Source organism: Mustelus asterias, chromosome 8, assembly GCF_964213995.1.
Source record: "Mustelus asterias chromosome 8, sMusAst1.hap1.1, whole genome shotgun sequence".
In the NCBI taxonomy this organism is placed as follows: Eukaryota; Metazoa; Chordata; class Chondrichthyes; order Carcharhiniformes; family Triakidae; genus Mustelus; species Mustelus asterias.
In genome coordinates, this window is record NC_135808.1 from 49431934 (window position 1) to 49455322 (window position 23389).

Consider the following 23389-nt stretch of genomic DNA (forward strand, 5'->3'; position numbering starts at 1 on the left):
CTCCTTGGAGATCTTTGAGAAAACTCCAGCTGGGAAAATGACCAGATCCCTTTTTGCTAAAGGACATCGTAGGGCTGAGCAATGATCATTAGACCAGCATACTTCGGAATAGAGAATAGCTGAGCCAAACCGGCTGAAGTTTCTATGTCGGTGAAGTACTGGAATAGGTATTTAATTTCCACTTTTTTTCTTTAGAGTCACATGTGGATCTTTTGGCAGCACCAGGGCGAGAGGTACCGGCCAGGATTCACCAGTGAAGAGGCTCTCGGTAAAGACAAACCTTTCTCTCTGCATTTTACATCACTCCCATGCATTTGGATCAATTGTTTTAACCATTTGGAAGTTGGGGGTGAATCTGGGTTATTCTGTTGCTTTTATTCAATGTACCTGCCAGTCAGTCCTGCAGGGTGTCCGAGGCTGAGCTGCCACAACAGACCTGGTGCCTGCTCTCCTTCAAGTCCCCACTTCCTCACCCTCCTCAGTTGGTACTGCACTTACCGAAATATTCCGGCAGAAGGCTTTGGGATACTTGCACAGTTTTTGCTGCACACCAGTTCAAAACCATTGCTGTCGATGGAGCTTTGTATCGAACCCCGCGCTGTACCTGTCCTGGAAGTGTTTGATGGGGGTAGTGTAGAGGGAGCTTTACTCTGTATCTAACCCTGTGCTGTACCTGTCCTGGGAGTGTTTGATGGGGGTAGTGTAGAGGGAGCTTTACCCTGTATCTAACCCTGTGCTGTACCTGTCCTGGGAGTGTTTGCTGGAGGCAGTGTAGAGGAAGCTTTACTCTGTATCTAACCCTGTGCTGTACCTGTCCTGGGAGTGTTTGATGGGGACAGTGTAGAGGGAGCTTTACCCTGTATCTAACCCTGTGCTGTACCTGTCCTGGAAGTGTTTGATGGGGACAGTGTAGAGGGAGCTTTACTCTGTATCTAACCCTGTGCTGTACCTGTCCTGGGAGTGTTTGATGGGGACAGTGTAGAGGGAGCTTTACTCTGTATCTAACCCCGTGCTGTACCTGTCCTGGGAGTGTTTGCTGGAGGCAGTGTAGAGGAAGCTTTACTCTGTATCTAACCCTGTGCTGTACCTGACCTGGGAGTGTTTGATGGGGACAGTGTAAAGGGAGCTTTACCCTGTATCTAATCCTGTGCTGTACCTGTCCTGGGAGTGTTTGATGGGGGTAGTGTAGAGGGAGCTTTACTCTGTATCTAACCCTGTGCTGTACCTGTCCTGGGAGTGTTTGATGGGGGTAGTGTAGAGGGAGCTTTACTCTGTATCTAACCCTGTGCTGTACCTGTCCTGGGAGTGTTTGATGGGGGTAGTGTAGAGGGAGCTTTACTCTGTATCTAACCCCGTGCTGCACCTGTCCTGGGAGTGTTTGATGGGGGTAGTGTAGAGGGAGCTTTACTCTGTATCTAACCCTGTGCTGTACCTGTCCTGGGAGTGTTTGATGGGGACAGTGTAAAGGGAGCTTTACTTTGTATCTAACCCCGTGCTGTACCTGTCCTGGGAGTGTTTGATGGGGGTAGTGCAGAGGGAGCTTTGCTCTGTATCTAACCCTGTGCTGTACCTGTCCTGGGAGTGTTTGATGGGGGTAGTGCAGAGGGAGCTTTGCTCTGTATCTAACCCTGTGCTGTACCTGTCCTGGGATTGTGTCATGGTTGCAGTGTTTGCATGTATGGGACTTGATACAAATGTCCCTCATCTTGATGAGCACAGACAGATTAAAATGGAGCTTACTAATAGGTGGGTGTCCCAGTTCGGGGTGCAGTGTGGCAGCTCACGTCCAATCCAGTACGAGGGTTAATAGAACAGAGAAAGTGTAAGGATGTAGCCAGCTGGGGTTGAGATACGGGCTGTGAGCTGCTGGCCTGCATACGGGGGCTGTACGTGGGTCAGGAAGCAGCTGCAATGTTCAGTAAAATGAAGGGTGGAGCATTTTCTAGGTGAAAGTTTCCAGCCTCTGAAACCAGTGACAATTTTAATTATAGCCTCACCTCGTGTTCATCCACCGCACAGAATTTGTCCTTTTCAAAGATTTGCATGTTATTGGTTTCACTAAGTAGTAAGGAGCATGTGATTGAAATACACAGTTCCTTTATCTTGCCGTGTACCCACCCTACCTCTGTCCCACACCCAACCCTGCCACTGCAGCTGAAACCTTTACTCGCACTTACCTCTATACTTGATTTTTTACAATACTCCCCTTACCGGTTTGTTACACCGTACATCCCCGTAAATCTTCAGGCACCTACATCCCATCACCTGCTGTCTTGTCTGTCCCATCACTCAGATCCTTGGCTGATTACGTTGGCTGTCTCTGTTTACCGCCTCTGCCTGCACCTTATCCCACCCTGTTCTCCCCACATCCTCCATCCTTATTGTCTGTTCGAGGTGCTGTGGCAGAATTTTAGACTGCCCGGGTGGTGCATGTCCGACCCAGAAGCGCGTGAAATCGCGCATGCAGATATCGGGTGTGTATCCCAATGTCATCGCGTCCTCACGCTGTTTGGCGAGTGTGCTACCAATCCCCACCTGCATCCCCCCTACAATTACAGAGCTACTTGAGAGGATTAAATGTCCAATTGACCACAATATTACGTTGCTTGTGCTATTTGTAGGTCGGCGCACAGGCAGGCAACCCGTTTTTTCAATTTTCGCATCCAAGGGCAGTATAAAAGGGGGCTGGAGCACAGGCAGGGTGAGGAGTTCAGAGTTTTTGGGGGGGGGGGTTGGGTTGGGTAGCATTGTCAGCATTTTTCCTGGATTCTGTGGAGGGTTCAGCATAGCCTGGAGCTTTCCAGGACATTGCTGACCTCTGATATCAGAGATTTGCCTCACTCCGTCACTCTCCGTGCACGGGTCAGCCCCATTTACATCTCTGCAGATGGGCATAGTCTACTCAGCCAGCAACACCACCTCCTCTGAGAAGACAGACAGAGAGAGGAGGCCGGGTGATCTCGGGCACCACCTCTGAGGAGATGCGGAGATACAGGGTGTCAGAGCTAACAGGGAGGCAAGGTGGACATCCCCGCAGATGATGCCACTACCCAGCTGCTAGGGTGTACAGGCAGTGAACCAAGGCAGTACAGCCATGACTGAGGTCCAGTGCTGCAGGAGGCTTCAGCTTTGAAGGGAAGTGGTCATGACCATCTGCCAGCTGATTTGGGTCGGAGGTAGCCTCCCATTGTGTGGGTGGGCACCTAATGCCTGTGGCTCTCAAGGCCACTGTGGGACTTAACATTTATGCCTCCGGATCTTTCCAGGGCTCCATGGGTGATCTTTGTGGAGTTTCTCAGTCAACTGCACACAGCTGGTGAGTGACATTCTGTTCAGGCAGATGAGAACATTCATCCATTTCAGGATGGATCAAGCCAGCCAGGCTGAGCAGCCACAGAGGCATTATGGCAGTTTCAAGATTTCCCTGGAGCCAGGGTGCCATAGATTGTACCCATGTGACCATCAAGGTACCAGCTGGCCAGCCGGGTGCCTTTGTCAACAGGAAGGACTTTCACTGCATTAAAGTTTGTGACTGCAGAACCCAGATTCTACAGGTCTGTGCGAGGTACCCTGGCAGCTCCCACCAGGCCTACAAACTATGCCACTCAAGTGCCCAGGCTGTTCACGGCTCCAGCTCACCTCAGTGGATGGTTGATGGGTGGCGAGGGGTATCCTTTGAAAAGGTGGCTGGTGATGCCTCTCAGGAGGACAGAGGCAAAGGAGCAATGTAATCGCTGTGATGAGCGCGATCTTACCATCTTGCCGCGCCTGGCAATCAGTATGGTGAGCCGGGAAAATAGCGTGAGACCAAAATTCTTCTCAACCCATACATGGGTACAATCAGTGGCACCCTGGATCCAGGGGAATCTTGAAACTGCCACAGTGCCTCTGTGGCTGCTCAGCCTGGCTGATTTGATCCGTCCTGAAATGATGAATGTTCTCAACCCCTTTTTATAGGTGAGAATGGCTTCACGCCAGAAAGGGCACAAAACGTATTAGCATCAGATTGCCTGGATTTCCATTTCATTAGGGAGTTTGGCACGGCTGCTTCCCCCCCCCCCCCCCCCCCCCCCCCCCCCCCCCCTCCCAGATGCTTCCTCCCTCTCTGGCAAGACATCATGTTGGCACAAATCACTATTGGTCTTCACCAGTGGAGGTCACATCAGGGGGATCGGAGGCCATTGAAGCCCTTAAGTGGATGAGGGCATGACTGGGTAGTGCCTGCCTAGCAGTGCCCACCTGGTACACTGGCAGTGCCCACCTGACACCAGGAGCGCCTATTGGGCACAGTGTGCCAGGAGCTGTGCCAAGGGGATGCTTATGCTCTATGATGGGTGCCTATGCAAAGGTGGGGGAAAGGCCAATGCAGGGGGTGTCGTGCGGGGTGGATTGCGAAGAGGGTCATGCGAAGGGTGGGGCGTGTCAAGGATCTGTCGGGGGATCCATTGGGAGAGCTCTGATGCCCCGATGCTGGCGACCGGTTTCGGTGTGGGGAAGGACATGCTGCTAATGAAGGAGGGAGGGTCCGATGTCCGTGGGGTGTAGAACAAGGTCTCGCAATTCGCCAGCAGATTGGGCATCCTGCAAGATGGTACCTAAGCGCCCTGAAGCTGGTTTCAATGGCGTGTTTTGGCTCCCTGATATTTAAATGTATTGAAATGAGTTTCAAATTTTAAGTTGAGATTCTCTTAGTGATTGGTGGGGTTAGGGGGCAATTGATTGGGGAAAAGCCGCTTTGGGACTCGCATAGGATTCTCCGTCCTGCCACCGTTCCTGCTTCTTGAGTGTTGTTGGAGCTGCACAAATCCAGGCAAGTGGAGAGTATTCCATTACACTCCTGACTTAGTAAGAAGTCTCATAACACCAGGACTCACCTGATGAAGGAGCAGCGCTCTGAAAGCTCATGATACCAAATAAACCTGTTGGACTTTAACTGGTGTTGAGAGACTTTTTACTGTGCCCACCCCAGTCCAATGCCGGCATCTCCACGACGTGACTCCTGGCGTAAGCCTTGTAGCTGGTGGACAGGCTTTTGGAGTCAGGAGGTGAGTCATGTGCCTTGGAATTCCTAGCCTCTGACCTGGTCTTGTAGCCACAGCATTTCAGTGGGTGGTTAATAACACTTTCTACATAGGATTATATTGGATATATATCACAGTAACAGGATCATTTATCCCAACCAGTCCATGGGTTATGCTCCACTCAAACCAATTTATGTTTTTCTTCATCTAAATTGATCATTGCAGGCCATCACACCCCTGACTTGTGCATTGTAGATGGTGGACAGACTTTGGGGAGCCAGGAGGTCAGTTACTCATCGCCGTATTCCTAGCCTCTGACCCGCTCTTGTAGCCACTGTTTATGTGACGAGGTCCAGTTGAGTTTATTGTCGGTGGTAACCTCAAGGATGTTGACAGTGGGGGATTCAGTGATGGTAACACCATTGAATGTCAATGGGAGGTGGTTAGATTCTTATTGGTGATGGTCATTGCCTGGCATTTGTGTGGCAAATGTTACTTGCCACTTGTCAACCCAAAACTGGATATTGTCCAGATTTTGTTGCATTTGAACATGGACTGCTTCAGTATCTGAGGAGTCACGAATAGTGCTGAACATTGTGCAATCATCAGCGAATATCCCCACTTTGACCTTATGATGGAGGGAATGATGGTAGGGCACTACCCTGAGGGACTCCTGCAGTGATGTCCTGGAGCTGTGATGACTGACTCCCCCCACAACCATCTTCCTATGTGCCAGGTATGACTCCAACCAGCGGAGGGTTTGCCCCCGATACCAGTTTTGCTGGGGCTCCTTGATGCCACACTCGGTCAAATGTGGCCTTGATGTCAAAGGCTGTCACTCCCACCTCACCTCTAGAATTCAGCTCTTTTGTCCATGTTTGAACCAAGGCTATAATGAGGTCAGGAGCTGAGTGACCCTGGCGGAACCCAAACTGAGCGTCAGTAAACAGGTTTTGCTGACTAAGTGCCACTTAATAGCACTGTTGATGACCCCTTCCATCATTTTTCTGATGATCGAGAGTACATCAAGTCTTCAGTGCTATTGTTGGAATATTGCCAGGGCCCTTTGCAACATCCAGTGCCTTCAGCTGTTTCTTAATATCACATGGAGAGAATCAAATTGACAGAAGTCTAATGTCTCTATATCAGTAAAACAAAGGAAATAGTCATCGACTTCAGGAAGCGTAGGGGAGGACATGCCCCTGTCTACATCAACGGGGTTGAAGTGGAAATGGTCGAGAGCTTCAAGTTTCTAGGTGTCCATATCACCAACAACCTGTCCTGGTCCCTCCATGCCTACGCTATAGTTAGGAAAACCCAATGATGCCTCTACTTTCTGAGGGGACTAAGGAAATTTGGCATGTCTGCTACAGCTCTCTCCAATTTTTACAGATGCACCATAGAAAGCATCCTTTCCGGATGTATCACAGCTTGGTATGGCTCCTGCTCTGTCCAAGACCGCAAGAAACTACAAACGGTTGTGAACGTAGCTCAGTCCGTCACACAAGCCAGCCTCCCATCCATTGACTCCGTCTACACTTCCCGCTGCCTCGGCCAGCATAAACAAGGACCCCACGCATATCAGACATACTCTCTTCCACTTCTGTCAGGAAAAAGATACATAACTCTTAGGTAACGTACCAATCATAGAAACCCTACAGTGCAGAAGGAGGCCATTCGGCCCATCGAGTCTGCACCGACCACAATCCCACCCAGGCCCTAGCCCCACATATTTACCCGCTAATCCCTCTAATCTACGCATCCCAGGACTCTAAGGGGCATTTTTTAACCTGGCCAATCAACCTAACCCGCACATCTTTGGACTCAATCGACCCAAGAACAGCTTCTTCCCTGCTGCCATCAGACTTTTTTGAATAGACCGACCCCATATTAAATTGATCTTTCTCTACACCCTAGCTATGACTGTTACACTACATTCTGCATCTCTCCTTTCCTTCTCCACAATGTACTCTATGAACAGTGTGCTTTGTCTGTACAGCATGCAAGAAACAATACTTTTCACTGCATTCCAATACATATGACAATAATAAATCAAATCAAAACATCAGTGATGCTGGGGACCTCAGGAGGCACTTCTGGCTAAAGTGATAATCCAGAGAATAAATCCCAATTTAAATAAAATGCACAATAGGATAATTTTCTTCTTCAGGTGATGCCCATCTTTGTGCCCCCACTTCATTTAGGGAGCATCTTCCTCTCTGCACGGAGTTCAGTAAATAGCTGTGACGAAGGGTCATCCAGACTTGAAACATTGGCTCTATCCTCTCTCCACAGATGCTGTCAGACCTGCTGAGTTTTTCTAGATTTTTCTGTTTTTGTTTCAGATTTCCAGAATCTGCAGTAATTTGCTTTTTATCAGGAAACAGCTGCCAAAGCAGCTTGGTCACTGTTGGAGAAGATGGCACTTGCCTCAACAGCCAGCCAGTCCGTCCAACTAATGCTGTCACAGGCCAGTCACAACCAGAATAGGCTGCTGAGTGGGATTGTGCAGGCTCTGTGTGCTCTGTCCAAGGGATCTGCACCTTCTTCTTACTGTGATTAGACTAATGATCAGAGAAACATGAACAAACGTCCAAAACTCTCATGGAAATTAAATTAAGATTATAAATTGTGAACATGAAAGCTTTGCCAGTAAAAATGACACAGCAGCTGTTGTCAAAATAATAGCATTGAGACCAGTGGATCCTTGTGTAGGGCCTAGTTGGGATAGAGAGAGCTTTCCTGAGCCAAAGGGAGTAATCACCATTCTTTAGATAGTACAGAGAATGTCAAATAGCCTTTGGGAGTGACAATATACATGGGTCTCAGTGCAACCTGAACTCAGCAGTCATAGTATAGTTATAGAGGCTTATTGCATGGAAACAAGCTTTCCGGCTGCATGCCACCCTTTTTTTTAACCACTAAGCTAATCCCAATTGCCTGCATTTGGCCCATATCCCTCTATACCCATCTTACCCATGTAACTGTCCAAATGCTTTTTAAAAGACAAAATTGTACCCGCCTCTACTACTACCTCTGGCAGCTTGTTCCAGACACTCACCACCCTCTGTGTGAAGAAATTGCCCCTCTGGACCCCTTTGTATCTCTCCTCTCTCACCCTAAACCTATGCCATCTAATTTTAGACTCCCCTATCTTTGGGAAAAGACTATCTACCTTATCTATGCCCTTCATTATTTTACAGACCTCTATAAGATCATAGAGATCACCGAGGGTTGTAGTGAACCAGGAGGTTAGAGATAATGAAGGGAAAGGAAATGGAGAGATTTGAAAAAAAAGGTGAGAATTTTAAAATTGGGGAATTGCCAGTGTAGGTTTACAAGCACAGGGTTGGTGGGTGAACAGGACTGAGTGTGGCGACTAGGGGATTTTCACAGTATCTTCATTGCAGTGTTAATGCAAGCCTACTTGTGACACAAATAAATAAAAATGAGCGAGAGCATAGGAAACATGTTTGGATGAAATAAAGTAGATAAGGGAGTAATCACCATTCTTTAGATAGTACAGAGAACTATAAGATCACGCCCAAGTCTCCTATGCTCTAGGGAACAAATCCCAGTCAATCCAGCCTCTCCTTATAACTCAAACTTCAAGTCCCATAAATATCCTCGTAAATCTTTTCTGCATTCTTTCTAGTTTAATAATATCCTTTCCATAATAGGGTAACCAGAACTGTACACAGTATTCCACGTGTGGCCTTACCAATGTCTTGTACAACTTCAACAAGACCCAACTCCTGTATTCAATGTTCTGTCCTCGTAAAATTGCTGCCCTCCCCAGGTAATTGAATCACAGATCCTAGTGTATCTGAGGTGACTGGTGTAAATTATCTCAATAATCAGAGAGGGTCTGAGAGTCACTGATGTAAATTATCCCAATGATTGGAGTGGGTCTGGGATTACTGGGGTAAATGATCACAATGGGTCTAAACAGAGGGTAGCGGTAATTGTCAGGTAGCAGGATAACATCAGTAGATTACTGACTGAAATGTATCTGTTTGGTCTGTGTTGCATCTATCACCCCCTATCTACTTTATTTCACCCAAACATGTTTCCTATGCTCTCGCTCATTTTTATTTATTTATTTGTGTCACAAGTAGGCTTGCATTAACACTGCAATGAAGATACTGTGAAAATCCCCTAGTCGCCACACTCAGTCCTGTTCACCCACCAACCCTGTGCTTGTAAACCTACATTGGCAATTCCCCAATTTTAAAATTCTCACCTTTTTTTTCAAATCTCTCCATTTCCTTTCCCTTCATTATCTCTAACCTCCTGGTTCACTACAACCCTCAGTGATCTCTATGTTGCTCCAGGTCTGGTCTTCATCCCTGCCTCTATTAGTATCAAACCCCTGGATTCCAAGCTCTGTCTTTGCTTCTCTCTCTACCTCTCTCCATCTGCCATAGGGAAGGCAGTGGCATAGTGGTATTGTCACTGGTTTCGTAATCCAGAAACCCAGGGTAATGTTCTTGGGTCCCAGGTTCAAATCACTGCAAATGGTGATATTTGAATTCAATTAAAACCTGGAATTAAACGTCTAATGATAACCATGAAACCATTGTAAATTGTCATAAAAACCCATCTGGTTCACAGATGTCCTTTAAGGAAAGAAATCTGTCATCCTTGCCTGCTCTGGCCTACATGTTACTCCAGATCCACAACAATGTCATTGACTCTTAACTGCCCCATCAAGAGCAATCAAGGATGAGCAATAAATGCTGGTCCAGCCAGTGCCGAATTTAAAACAAAAGTTGCTCTTTAAAGCTTATCTCTTTGATGATTGCTGTCCTGTTGTGTGTAACAGGTTTCATAGAGTTGGGCGCTATCTTACCAAAAAAATGCTGTAGTGGCAAAAAAACAAGAGTTATTCGTGCTGGGGTTTTTTCGGCGCACCCCGCACCGCAATCTTTCGATACTGAATGCAATGAAAGAGTCACGATGCGATTCTCGCTGGCATGGACCCTCCGGGCATGTGGCTCTTCCAAAGTGCCCGCAGCTGTACGGTATTAACAAGGGAGAGCTGCATATTAGCGCTAATGATGGACTCACAGGGAGTCACGCCAGGAAGATGGCACATAAGAACATACTAGTATATACCAGTGATAAGGAAGGACTATAGAAAAAAAGATAATCAGCCATGGATATCTAAGGAAATAAAGGAGGGTATCAAACTGAAAGAAAATGCATGCAAAGTGGCAAAGATTAGAGGATTGGGAAATCTTTAAAGGTCAACAGAAAGCCATGAGAAAAGCTATAAAGAAAAGTAAGATGGATTATGAGAGTAAACTGGCCCAGAATATAAAACAGGGGCAACACGGTGGCCCAGTGGTTAGCACTGTTGCCTCACAGCGCCAGGGACCTGGGTTCAATTCTGGCCTCAGGTCGCTGTCTGTGTGGAGTTTGCACATTCTCCCCGTGTCTGTATGGGTTTCCTCCGGGAGCTCCGGTTTCCTCCCACAGTCCAAAGACGTGTGGATTAGGTTGATTGGCCATGCTAAATTGCCCTTTAGTGTCAGGGGGATTAGCAGGGTAAATGTGCGGTTACGGGAATAGGGCCTGGGTGGGATTGTGGTCGGTATAGACTCGATGGGCCGAATGGCCTCCTTCTGCATTGTAGGGATTCTATGAGCTAGCAAAAGTTTCTACGAATATATAAAATGAAAAAGAGTGGCTCAAGTAAACATTGGTCCTTCAAAGGATGAGAAGGGGAATGTAATAACTGGAAAGAGGAAATGGCTGAGGTGTTGAACAGGTATTTTGTGTCGGTCTTCACAGTGGAAGACACAAATAACATGCCAAAAATGGATGACAAAAAGGCTATGGCAGATGAGGACCTAGAAACTATCATTATCACAAAAGAGGTAGTGTTAGGCAAGTTAATGGGGCTAAAGGTAGACAAGTCTCCTGGCCCTGATGGAATGCATCCCAGGGGACTAAAAGAGATGGCGGGGGAAATAGCAAATGCACTAGTGGTAATTTACCAAAATCTGCTGGACTCTGGGGTGGTTCCCACAGATTGGAAAACAGCAAATGTGACGCCACTGTTTAAAAAAGTGGAGGACAAAAAGCGGGTAACTATAGGCTGGTTAGCTTAACTTCTGTAGTAGGGAAAATGCTTGAATCTATCATCAAGGAAGAAATAACGAGACATTTGGATATAAATTGTCCCATTGGGAAGACACAGCATGGGATCATGAAGGACACGTCATGTTTGACGAATTTGGTGGAATTCTTTGAGAACATTACGTGCGCAGTGGACAATGGGGAACCTGTGGATGGGGTATCTGGATTTCCAGAAGGCATTTGACAAGGTGCCGCACCAAAGGCTACTGCATAAGATAAAGGTGCATGGTGTTACAGGTAATGTATTAACATGGATAGAGAATTGGTTAACGAACAGAAAGCAAAGTGGGGGTAAATGGGTGTTTTTCTGGTTGGCGATCAGTGACTAGTGCCGTGCCTCAGGGATCAGTGTTGGGACCGCAATTGTTTACAATTTACGTAGATGATTTGGAGTTGGGGACCATGTAGTGTGTCAAAATTCGCAGATGACACTAAGATGAGTGCAAAATGCAGAGGACGCTGAAAGTCTGCAAAGGGATATAGATAGTCTAAGTGAGTGGGCGAGGTCTGACAGATGGAGTACAATGTTGGTAAATGTGAGGTCATCCATTTTGGTAGGAATAACAGCAAAATGGACTGTTATTTAAATGGTAAAAAATTGCAGCATGCTGCTGTGCAGAGGGACCTGGGTGTCCTTGTGCATGAATCACAAAAGGTTGGTTTGCAAATGCAGCAGGTAATTATTTGATTTGATTTTGATTTGATTTATTATTGTCACATGTATTAACATACAGTGAAAAGTATTGTTTCTTGCGCGCTGTACAAACAAAACATACCGTTCGTAGAGAAGGAAACGAGAGAGTGCAGAATGTAGTCATAGCTAGGGTATAGAGAAAGATCAACTTAATGCAAGGTAAGTCCATTCAAAAGTCTGATAGGAGCAGGGAAGAAGCTGTTCTTGAGTCGGTTGCTACGTGACCTCAGGCTTTTGTATCTTTTTCCCGAAGGAAGAAGGTGGAAGAGAGCATGTCTGGGGTGCGTGGGGTCCTTAATTATGCTGGCTGCTTTGCCGAGGCAGCGGGAAGTGTAGACCGAGTCAATGGATGGGAGGCTGGTTTGTGTGATGGATGGGCTACATTCACAACCTTTTGTAGTTCCTTGCAGTCTTGGGCAGAGCAGGAGCCATACCAAGCTGTGATACAACCAGAAAGAATGCTTTCAATGGTGCATCTGTAAAAGCTGCATCTGAGAGTCGTAGCTGACATGCCAAATTTCCTTAGTCTTCTGAGAAAATAGAGGCGTTGGTGGGCTTTCTTAGCTATAGTGTCGGCCTGGGGGGGACCAGGACAGATTGTCGGTGATCTGGACACCTAAAAACTTGAAGCTCTCGACCCTTTCTACATCATCCCCATTGATGTAGACAGGGGCATGTTCTCCTGAAGTCGATGACAATCTCCTTCGTTTTGTTGACATTGAGGGAGAGATTATTGTTGCTGCACCAGTTCACCAGATTCTCTATCTCATTCCTGTACTCTGTCTCGTCATTGTTTGAGATCCGACCCACTAAGGTGGTGTCGTCAGCAAACTTGAAAATCGAATTGGAGGGGAATTTGGCCACACAGTCATAGGTGTATAAGGAGTATGGTAGGGGGCTGAGAACACAGTCTTGTGGGGCACTGGTGTTGAGGATGATTGTGGAGGAGGTGTTGTTGCCTATCCTTACTGATTGTGGTCTGTGAGTTAGGAAGTTCAGGATCTAGTCGCAGGAGGAGGTGCCGAGGCCCAGGCCACGGAGTTCGGAGATGAGTTTCGTGGGAATAATAGTGTTGAAGGCTGAGCTGTAGTCAATAAATAGGAGTCTGACATAGGTGTCCTTATTATCTAGGTGTTCCAGGGTTGAGTGCAGGGCCAGGGAAATGGCGTCTGCTGTGGACCTGTTGCGGCGGTAGGCAAACTGTAGTGGATCCAGGCAGTCCGGGAAGCTGGAATTGATTCGTGCCATGACTAACCTTTCGAAGCACTTCATAATGATGGATGTCAGAGCCATCGGCCAATAGTCATTAAGGCACGCTGCTTGGTTTTATTTTAGGTACTGAGATGATGGTCGTCTTCTTGAAGCAAATACGGACCTCAGATTGTTGTAAAGAGAGGTTGAAGATGTCTGTGAATACTCCCCCCAGCTGATCTGCACAGGATCTGAGTGCACATCCGGATACCCCATCCGGGCCAGTTGTTTTCCGTCGGTTGACCTTCAAGAAAGCTGCTCTGACATCTGCAATGGTGACCCCAGATACAAGTTCTTCCAGGGTGGAGGGCATTCTCTTGCTGACCTCTTGTGCAAAATGGGCGTAGAATGCATTGAACTCATCAGGGAGGGGTGCGTTGGAGCCAGCGATTTTACATGCCCTCATCTTGTAGCCTGTTATGTCTTGCAGACCTTGACATAATCGGCGGGGGTCGGTGTAGCTAGCCTGGGACTCTAGTTTGGTCAGGTACTGTCTTTTGGCATCTTTGATGGATCTCCTTAGATCATATCTGGCTTTCTTGTATAGGTCAGTGTCGCCTGACTTGAACACCTCAGACCTGGACTTCAGCAAGCAGTGGATATCGCTGTTCATCCAATTAAGAAGGCAAATGGAATTTTGTCCTTCATTGCTGGAGGGATGGAGTTTAAAAGCAGTGAGGTTATGTTGCAGCTTTATAAGGTGCTGGTGAGACCACACCTGGAATACTGTGTACAGTTTTGGTCTCCTTACTTGAGAAAGGATATACTGGCACAGAGGAGATTCACTAGGTTGGTTCCGGAGTTGGGAGAGTTGGCTTATGAGGAGAGACTGAGTAGACTGGGGTATACTCATTGGAATTCAGATGAGAGGAGATCTTGTAGAAACATGTAAGATTATGAAGGGAATAGATAAGATAAAAGCAGGGAAGTTGTTTCACCTACCAGTGGAAACTAGAATTAGGGGGCATGGCCTCAAAATAAGGGGGAGCAGATTTAGGACTGAGTTGAGGAGGAACTTCTTCACACAAAGGGTTGTGAATCTGTGGAATTCCCTGCCCAGTGAAGCAGTTGAGGCTACCTCATTGAATATTTTTAAGGCAAGGATAGATACATTTTTGAACAGTAAAGGAATTAAAGGTTATGGTGAGCTGGCGGGTAAGCGGAGTCAACAAAAAGATCAGCCATGATTTTATTGAATGGCGGAGCAGGCTCGAGGGGCCAGATGGCCTACTCCTGCTCCTAGTTCTTATGTTCTTATATGAGTGCCCGTGAACTCGCACGGAGAACCGACGACCAGTGCTAGAAGAAAATAAATGACCTGCTTTGGTCATGAAGGATGGGTGTCCATCCCATTCTGGCATCAGTCCACCCTGTTGCAAATGGAATGTCCATGTCCGTCCACCCTCTGACACCCTGCGGCCTTCCAGCACCCGACCCCCCCTCCCCGATTCAGCATCTTCCTCCAACCTCTCTGTCACCACCCAATCGCCCCCCCCCCCCCGACACCCCGTCCCCTTCCAGCTGTTAGGCTTTCAATTCGCCCCTTCTGTCCCCGCAGGATAAGATGGCTCATAATCACCGGGAGCAGGAGAAAACCGGAACATGTGTCTCCTCACTCCTTTCGAGGAAAGCGCACTAGAACTGTTGGGGGAGGCCGAGGAAAGAACAGTGAATGATAGCCAGGTTGGAGTGCGACCAGGAAGTGAGGAACCTTCATTCATGTGACATATCTCAATTAAATGGCAAGCTGCCCAGACACTTATCCCTCTCTTTGCATTGAACCTTGTGTCCTTTGTTGCAGGAGTGAACTCCGATGCACCCGGTCTGTCTGGTGTCGCCGCTGAACCCACCCCGCTCTCCCGCTAAGGAAACCTTGGAGGAAGGCCCTGAGGAATCCTCCGAGGCCAGCACCATACACATGACAAAGACATCAACCACACAATCCACCAGCACAAATACGGTCACCACAGTGGAACATGTTAACGGTGAGGCTTCTGGGTCACTTTCCGGTGCGTACAACACTGCCGTAGATGCCCACCGGGTGGAGGTGGGAATGTCCGAAGGCTTGAGCATGAGGAGGTCTGCTGGAGGCAAGGAATCAGCTGGCCCCCAGCCCGGTGTCAGGCCACTGGGATCCATCACCCCGAAGCTGCTGAAGATACATCAGCAGAGCCGGTGATTGCAGGAGGGGCTGTCGGCAACACTGCAGCAACTGCGAGGCTGTGGAAGGGGTCCCATAGGCTTCAGTTGCAAAAGATGATGCCGGCATTGTGTGCCTGCCCCCCCCCCCCCCCCCCCCCCCCCAAACACTGCAAGGTTGGCGTCCACGGTGGAAAGCTTGGGTCAGGAAATGGTCACCATGGGTAGTAGGGTCCAAGGCATGCTCGAGACACTCAGGCCATGGCTGAGGGTCTCGGAGTCATTCTGGAGACACAGCGGGCCATGGCTGCAGGCCTCGAGAACATGCCCAGTCTCAAAGGGCTGATGCTGAGGGACTCCAGAACTTGGCTCTGTTGCAGAGGGCCGTCGCTGAAGGCTTGAACACCATGGGGCTGATGCAGTTGAGCCTCCAGGACAGGCAGGGCCAGGTGATGCTGAGGCTCCTGGAGCTCACTCCCAGATCACTCCCCGCCGTCCCATGGAGTGTCCTAGGGGCCCATAGACATCCCGAGGAAGGAGGAAGGGCTGGAGCCTATGCTGGGGCCTTCCACCCAGGAGACGTTGGTCGTTGTCAGGCCTTCCAAATCCCCCATTCCTGACACCGGAGCATCTCGCGGGCAGAGGGATGAAAAGGGTATGACACCTGAAAGTCGGCCAGGGTTCTCCGGGTCCTGGCCCTCCCCAGGGAACACCCGCCAAGGGCATCACCGGCCACAGGGCGCAGAACACAGCTGACCACCTCCACTCTGATGTGCATCCTGGGGGGCACCTGGACATAGCAGTAGGATTAAGATTAAGAAGTTTTAGGGTCACCAAGAAGGCATTGGTGAAAGACTGCATGAGTAATGGTTCGGTTAATAAGCACTGCTAAGAAACATTCATTGCGCCCCATAGCTGTGACTTACCTGTCTGTGATTCGTCTCCCACAGGGATGACTGTGCTCTGACTATGCACAGAGGTGCAGAGCATCGTGCTGTGGGTTAGAGGCCCTTTCATAGATTCAAAGAACCCTACAGTGCAGAAAGAGGCCATTCGGCCCATTGAGTCTGCACTGACCACAATCCCATCCAGGCACTACCCCCATATCCCTACATATGTTACCTGCTAATCCCTCTAACCTACTCATCTCCGGACACTAAGGGGCAATTTTAGCATGGCCAATCAACCTAACCCGCACATCTTTGGACTGTGGGAGGAAACCGGAGCACCCGGAGGAAACCCACGCAGACACGAGGAGAATGTGCAAACTCCACACAGATAGTGACTCGAGCCGGGAATCAAACCCAGGTCCCTGGAGCTGTGAAGCAGCAGTGCTAACCACTGTGCTACCGTGCCGCCCCTTTGACCCACCAAATCTGCAGTCTCCTGTTCCCAGCAGCTGTACCAGACCCCTGACTGCCGTGGTATTCCAAGCACTCCTCCCAAGCAGTCACAGCAGTTGGGGGCCCTGTAGTAGCACCCACCGGACCCTAGATTCGCAACCCCCCACCCCAATCCCTGGGGAATTGGACTGCATGGTGGTCCCCTAACCTTCACTCAGACGTGGACCCAGGCGCCAGCGTGCAGTCAGAGATCAGATAGGAGTCAGACTTGTGTTTCAGCAGGGCTGCATCATAGTCTTCCACATAGCAGGTCTCCTGTCTGGACAGTAACTCGCTAACATGGCCAGCCCAGGCCCATCACCCTGGTGTGATTGATGTCAATTGACCCATAGCAGGTGGTGTGGACAAGGAAGGGTTGTTGGTGGGGTGGGGGTGTGGGGGAGGGGAGAGTGGAGTGGGAGGGGAGAGTGGAGTGGAGTGGAGTGGGGTGCGGTGGGTAGTGAGTAGAGGTCGGAGCAGCTGGACCCCACCCCTGCTGTGATGAGGGCTCCCTCGCTGACCTGCCCTGCCAGACCCTTGCCACTGCCTGTCTCCCATCCTCTGGCTCTGCCGTTTTAAGTTTATTTATTAGTGTCACAAGTAGGCTTACATTTAACACTGCAATGAAGTTACTGTGAAAATCCCCTAGTGGCATCCGCCTGCTCCCCCTCCTCTTTGTCCAGGATGTCTCCCCACTGTTGCGCCAAGTTGTGGAGCGCACAGCAGATCACCATGATGTGTGTATCAGGGGGCTGTAGAATCATAGAATCCCTACAGTGCAAAAGGAGGCCATTTGACACATTGAGCCTGCCCCGACAACAATTCCATCCAAGCCATATCCCTGTAACCCCACCGATTTACCCTGCTAATCCCCCTGGCAATTTAGCGTGGCCAATCCACCTAACCAACACGTCTTTCGGACTGTGGGAGGAAACTGGAGACCCGGAAGAAACTCATGCGGACACAGGGAGAATGTGCAAACTCCACACAGTCACCCGAGGCCAGAATTGAACCTGTGTCCATGGTACTGTGAGGCAACAGTGCTAACCACTGTGCCACCTTACTGCCCTTGTACTGCAGGGCACTTGAACCGCATCTTCGGAAGCCCATGCACCGCTCGACAATGGGCCGGGGGGGCAGCGTGGGTCTCATTGTAACATGTCTCTACCTTGGTCTCTGGCCTCTGCACAGGCCTCATCAGCCAAGAGCTCAGCGGGTAACCTTGTCCTCCACGAGCCATCCCAACAGCCTGACTGGTCCTCGAAGAGACTGGGGATGTCCGAGCTGTTTGCTCCCGGGGTGCTGTGCACGATGTTCAGCATGTGGTCGCACGCAATCAGCACGTTCAGGGAGTGGAACCCCTCCCTCTGCCTGATCATGCAGAGACCACAGGGCGACGTGCATGCCATTTATAGCCCCCTGCACATGGGGCATCCAGGCAATGGCGGTGATGCCTGCAGGACCCGGTGGTATAGCAGTTGTCCTACTGCAGAGGTGCCACACTGTCTCCTTACTGAGAAGCAGTCTGCGGCGACTCTTCAGCATCCGCAAGAATGACCACCATCTCTGTTGACCCCCCAAGCCAAAATCCATACTAATGTGTGCGGGTTGTGAGGGAGAGGGGTGGGGATGAGGTGCTCAGTAGTACTCACCTCCCTATTCCTCTTCGTTACTGCTGAGCCTGAGCCAGACTTTTACAGAGAAGTAGTGATTCGTGCTGACGTGACGCCATGCCAGAGAGGTGGGAAATACCTGGGAAGGGGAAAGCGGCTGTGCCAAACTCGCCAATGACGTTGAAATCCGTTCAAATGCACACTGACAGATTCTGCTCCCGTTTTGGGCTCAAAGCTGTTCACACCAGGAAAAAGTGGCCAGGAAAATCCAAACCGCGAATTTGATTTTTAGCATTGCACACTATTTTCCAGCCACACTAATTGACGGGCAAAGCACGCTGGTAAGATCACGCCCATGGAGTTTCACAGCACAGAAAGAAGCCCTTCGGCCCATCGTATCTGTGCTGGCTCTCAACCATTCAGATATTCTCACCCCATTTTCCAGCACTTGGCCCGTAGCCTTGGATGCTGTGGAATTTCAAGTCCATAAGACCATAAGACCATAAGACATAGGAGCGGAAGTAAGGCCATTCGGCCCATCGAGTCCACTCCACCATTCAATCATGGTTGATTTCAACTCCATTTACCCGCTCTCTCCCCATAGCCCTTAATTCCTCGAGAAATCAAGAATTTATCAATTTCTGTCTTGAAGACGCTCAACGTCTCGGCCTCCACAGCCCTCTGTGGCAATGAATTCCACAGACCCACCACTCTCTGGCTGAAGAAATTTCTCCTCATCTCTGTTCTAAAGTGACTCCCTTTTATTCTAAGGCTGTGCCCCCGCGTCCTAGTCTCCCCTGTTAATGGAAACAACTTCCCTACGTCCATCCTATCTAAGCCGTTCATTATCTTGTAAGTTTCTATCAGATCTCCCCTCAACCTCCTAAACTCCAATGAATATAATCCCACGATCCTCAGACGTTCATCGTATGTCAGGCCTACCATTCCTGGGATCATCCGTGTGAATCTCCGCTGGACCCGCTCCAGTGCCAGTATGTCCTTCCTGAGGTGTGGGGCCCAAAATTGCTCACAGTACTCCAAATGGGGCCTAACCAGTGCTTTATAAAGCCTCAGAAGTACATCCCTGCTTTTGTATTCCAAGCCTCTTGAGATAAATGACAACATTACATTTGCTTTCCTAATTACGGACTCAACCTGCAAGTTTACCTTTAGAGAATCCTGGACTAGGACTCCCAAGTCCCTTTGCACTTTAGCATTATGAATTTTGTCACCGTTTAGAAAATAGTCCATGCCTCTATTCTTTTTTCCAAAGTGTACGACCTCGCACTTGCCCATGTTGAATTTCATCAGCCACTTCTTGGACCACTCTCCTAAACTGTCTAAATCTTTCTGCAGCCTCCCCACCTCCTCAATACTACCTGCCCCTCCACCTATCTTTGTATCATCGGCAAACTTGGCCAGAATGCTCCCAGTCCCGTCATCTAGATCGTTAATATATAAAGAGAACAGCTGTGGCCCCAACACTGAACCCTGCGGGACACCACTTGTCACCGGTTGCCATTCTGAGAAAGAACCTTTTATCCCAACTCTCTGCCTTCTGTCTGACAGCCAATCGTCAATCCATGTTAGTACCTTGCCTCGAATACCATGGGCCCTTATTTTACTCAGCAGTCTCCCGTGAGGCACCTTGTCAAAGGCCTTTTGGAAGTCAAGATAGATAACATCCATTGGCTCTCCTTGGTCTAACCTATTTGTTATCTCTTCAAAGAACTCTAACAGGTTTGTCAGGCACGACCTCCCCTTACTAAATCCATGCTGACTTGTCTTAATCCGACCCTGCACTTCCAAGAATTTAGAAATCTCATCCTTAACGATGGATTCTAGAATTTTGCCAACAACTGAGGTTAGGCTAATTGGCCTATAATTTTCCATCTTTTTTCTTGTTCCCTTCTTGAACAGTGGGGTTACAACAGCGATTTTCCAATCCTCTGGGACTTTCCCTGACTCCAGTGACTTTTGAAAGATCATAACTAACGCCTCCACTATTTCTTCAGCTATCTCCTTTAGAACTCTAGGATGTAGCCCATCTGGGCCCGGAGATTTATCAATTTTCAGACCTTTTAGTTTCTCTAGCACTTTCTCCTTTGTGATGGCAACCATATTCAACTCTGCCCCCTGACTTTCCTGAATTGTTGGGATATTACTCATGTCTTCTACTGTGAAGACTGACGCAAAGTACTTATTAAGTTCCTCAGCTATTTCCTTGTCTCCCATCACTAGATTACCAGCGTCATTTTGGAGCGGCCCAATGTCTACTTTTGCCTCCCGTTTGTTTTTAATGTATTTAAAGAAACTTTTACTATCATTCCTAATGTTACTGGCTAGCCTACCTTCATATTTGATCCTCTCCTTCCTTATTTCTCTCTTTGTTATCCTCTGTTTGTTTTTATAGCCTTCCCAATCTTCTGACTTCCCACTACTCTTTGCCACATTATAGGCTCTCTCTTTTGCCTTGATGCATTCCCTGACTTCCTTTGTCAGCCATGGCTGCCTAATCCCCCCTCTGATAACCTTTCTTTTGTTTGGGATGAACCTCTGCACTGTGTCCTCAATTACTCCCAGAAACTCCTGCCATTGCTGTTCTACTGTCTTTCCCACTAGGCTCTGCTTCCAGTCGATTTTTGTCAGTTCCTCCCTCATGCGCCTGTAATTACCTTTATTTAACTGTAGAACCTTCACATCTGATTCTGCCTTCCTTCTTTCAAATTGCAGACTGAATTCTACCATATTATGATCACTGCTTCCTAAGTGTTCCCTTACTTTAAGATCTTTTATCACGTCTGGCTCATTACATAACACTAAGTCCAGAATAGCCTGTTCCCTCGTGGGCTCCATCACAAGCTGTTCCAAAAAGCCGTCCTGTAAACATTCAATGAATTCCCTTTCTTTGGGTCCACTGGCAACATTATTTACCCAGTCCACCTGCATATTGAAATCCCCCATGATCACTGTGACCTTGCCTTTCTGACATGCCCTTTCTATTTCGTGGTGCATTTTGTGCCCCTGGTCCTGACCACTGTCAGGAGGCCTGTACATAACTCCCATTATGGTTTTTTTGCCTTTGTGGTTCCTCAACTCTACCCACACAGACTCCACATCGTCTGACCCTATGTCGTTTAGTGCTATTGATTTAATTTCATTTCTAATTAACAAGGCAACCCCGCCCCCTCTACCCACCCCTCTGTCTTTTCGATAGGTTGTGAATCCCTGGATGTTTAACTGCCAGTCCTGAACCCCCTGCAACCACGTCTCTGTGATGCCTACCACATCATACCTGCCAGTCACAATCTGGGCCACAAGCTCATCTATCTTGTTCCGGACACTGCGGGCATTTAAATATAGCACCTTTAATTCCCTATTGACCGTCCCTTTTTGTTTTCGTAGTGTGGTGGACCTTGGTTTACTGAGCCTTTCCAGACACTGTGTCATATTTTGTGAGATGGGGACTATCGTAACCTCTCCTGAGTGCTGTCTTTTCGTGATTTTTTGTAATCCTAAGCAGCTACGCTTCCCACTGATTCCTTCACCTCTTGGTTCCCTGACTTTCCCTTCCCCCCCAATCTCTAGTTTAAAGTCCTATTGACCACCCCATTTACTCTCTTCGCCAGAACACTGATCCCAGCTCGGTCCAGGTGGAGACCATCCCAACGGTATAGGTCCCCCCTGCCCCAAAACTGATGCCAGTGTCCCATGAAAAAGAACCCTTCTTTCCCACACCACTCTTTCAGCCACGTGTTAACTTCCCTTATTCTTGCCTCCCTATGCCAATTTGCACGTGGCTCGGGCAGTAATCCGGAGATTATGACCCTTGAGGACCTGTTTTTTAATTTGAATCCTAGCTCTTTATAATCTCTAAACAGGTCCTCTTTCCTAGACTTGCCTATGTTGTTGGTACCAACATGGACCACAACAACTGGATCCTCCCCCTCCCTCTCCAGTATCCTTTCAAGCCGGTCAGAGATGTCCCGCACCCTAGCACCGGGCAGGCAACATACCATGCGGGACACTCTATCCTGCTCACAAAGGATCCTATCTATCCCCCTGATAATAGAATCCCCTACAACTACAACTTGCCTATTTACTTCCTCCCCTTGAATGGCCTGCTGAACCATGGTGCCTTGGTCAGCTGACTCATCCTTCCTGCAGCCCTGTTTGCCATCCACACAGGGAGCAAGTGCCTCGTACCTGTTGGACAGGGTCAAGGGCTGAGGCTCCTGAGTTCCTGACTGCTGGTTCCCTTTACCTGCCTGACTTGCAGTCACACCCTGCTGTCCCTGGCCACTGGCAGGATTTAAACTATTTACTCTGACAGGTGTGACTGCCTCCTGAAACACAGTGTCCAGGTAAGTCTCCCCCTCCCGGATGTGCCTCAGTGTTTGAAGCTCAGACTCCAGCTCATCAACTCTGAGCCGGAGTTTTTCAAGCAGCCAACACTTACTGCAGATGTGGTCGCTGTAGCTCGCAATGGGATCTGCCAGCTCCCACATCAAGCAGCTCAAGCACATCACCTGACCAGCCATCTCTAATTAATTAATTAGTTTAATTTAAGTTTATGAGTTTAGCTGTGTTTTTTTTTAAATTTGGGGCAGATTTGCTATCAACCAATCAGATCACAGCTTCCCTCTGACGTCACTTTTGAAGAAAGAAAAGTCCTCATCCAACGCTTCTTAAATGTTATGAGGGTTCCCACCTCTACCACCCTTTCGGGCAGTGAGTTCCAGATTCCCAGCACCCTCTGGGTGAAAAAGATTTTCCTCTAATTCCCTCTAAATCTCCTGCTCCTTACCTGAAATATATGACCCCTGGTTATTGACCCCTCTAGTAAGGGAAAGGTTTCTTCCTATCTATGTCCCTCATAATTTTGTATACCTCAATCAGGTTCTCCCCTCAGCCTTCTCTGCTCTAAGGAAACAACCCCAGCCTAACCAGCCTCTCTTCATAACTGAAACACTCCAGCCCAGGCAACATCCTGGTGAATCTCCTCTGCACCCTCTATAGTACAATCACATCCTTCCTATAGTATGGAGAACTGCACACAGTACTGTAGTGTAGCATAACAAGCGATTTATACAGCTCCATCATAACCTCCCTGGTCTTATATTCTATGCCTCGGCTAATAAAGAC

General features: G+C 48.5%; 1 protein-coding gene across 3 annotated transcripts in view; it reads left to right on the forward strand.

Moving 5' to 3' along the window:
* Positions 1-23389, forward strand: part of LOC144497128 (roquin-1-like) — a 180095-nt gene that overhangs the window by 627 nt on the left and 156079 nt on the right. The window contains exons 2-3 of one of the 3 annotated variants that reach the window (XM_078217931.1): positions 196-268; positions 14912-15119. The gene's annotated coding sequence lies outside the window, so the exon portion shown is untranslated. The remainder of the gene's footprint in view (positions 1-195; positions 269-14911; positions 15120-23389) is intronic. The other 2 variants (XM_078217929.1, XM_078217932.1) reach the window with 2 other exon arrangements.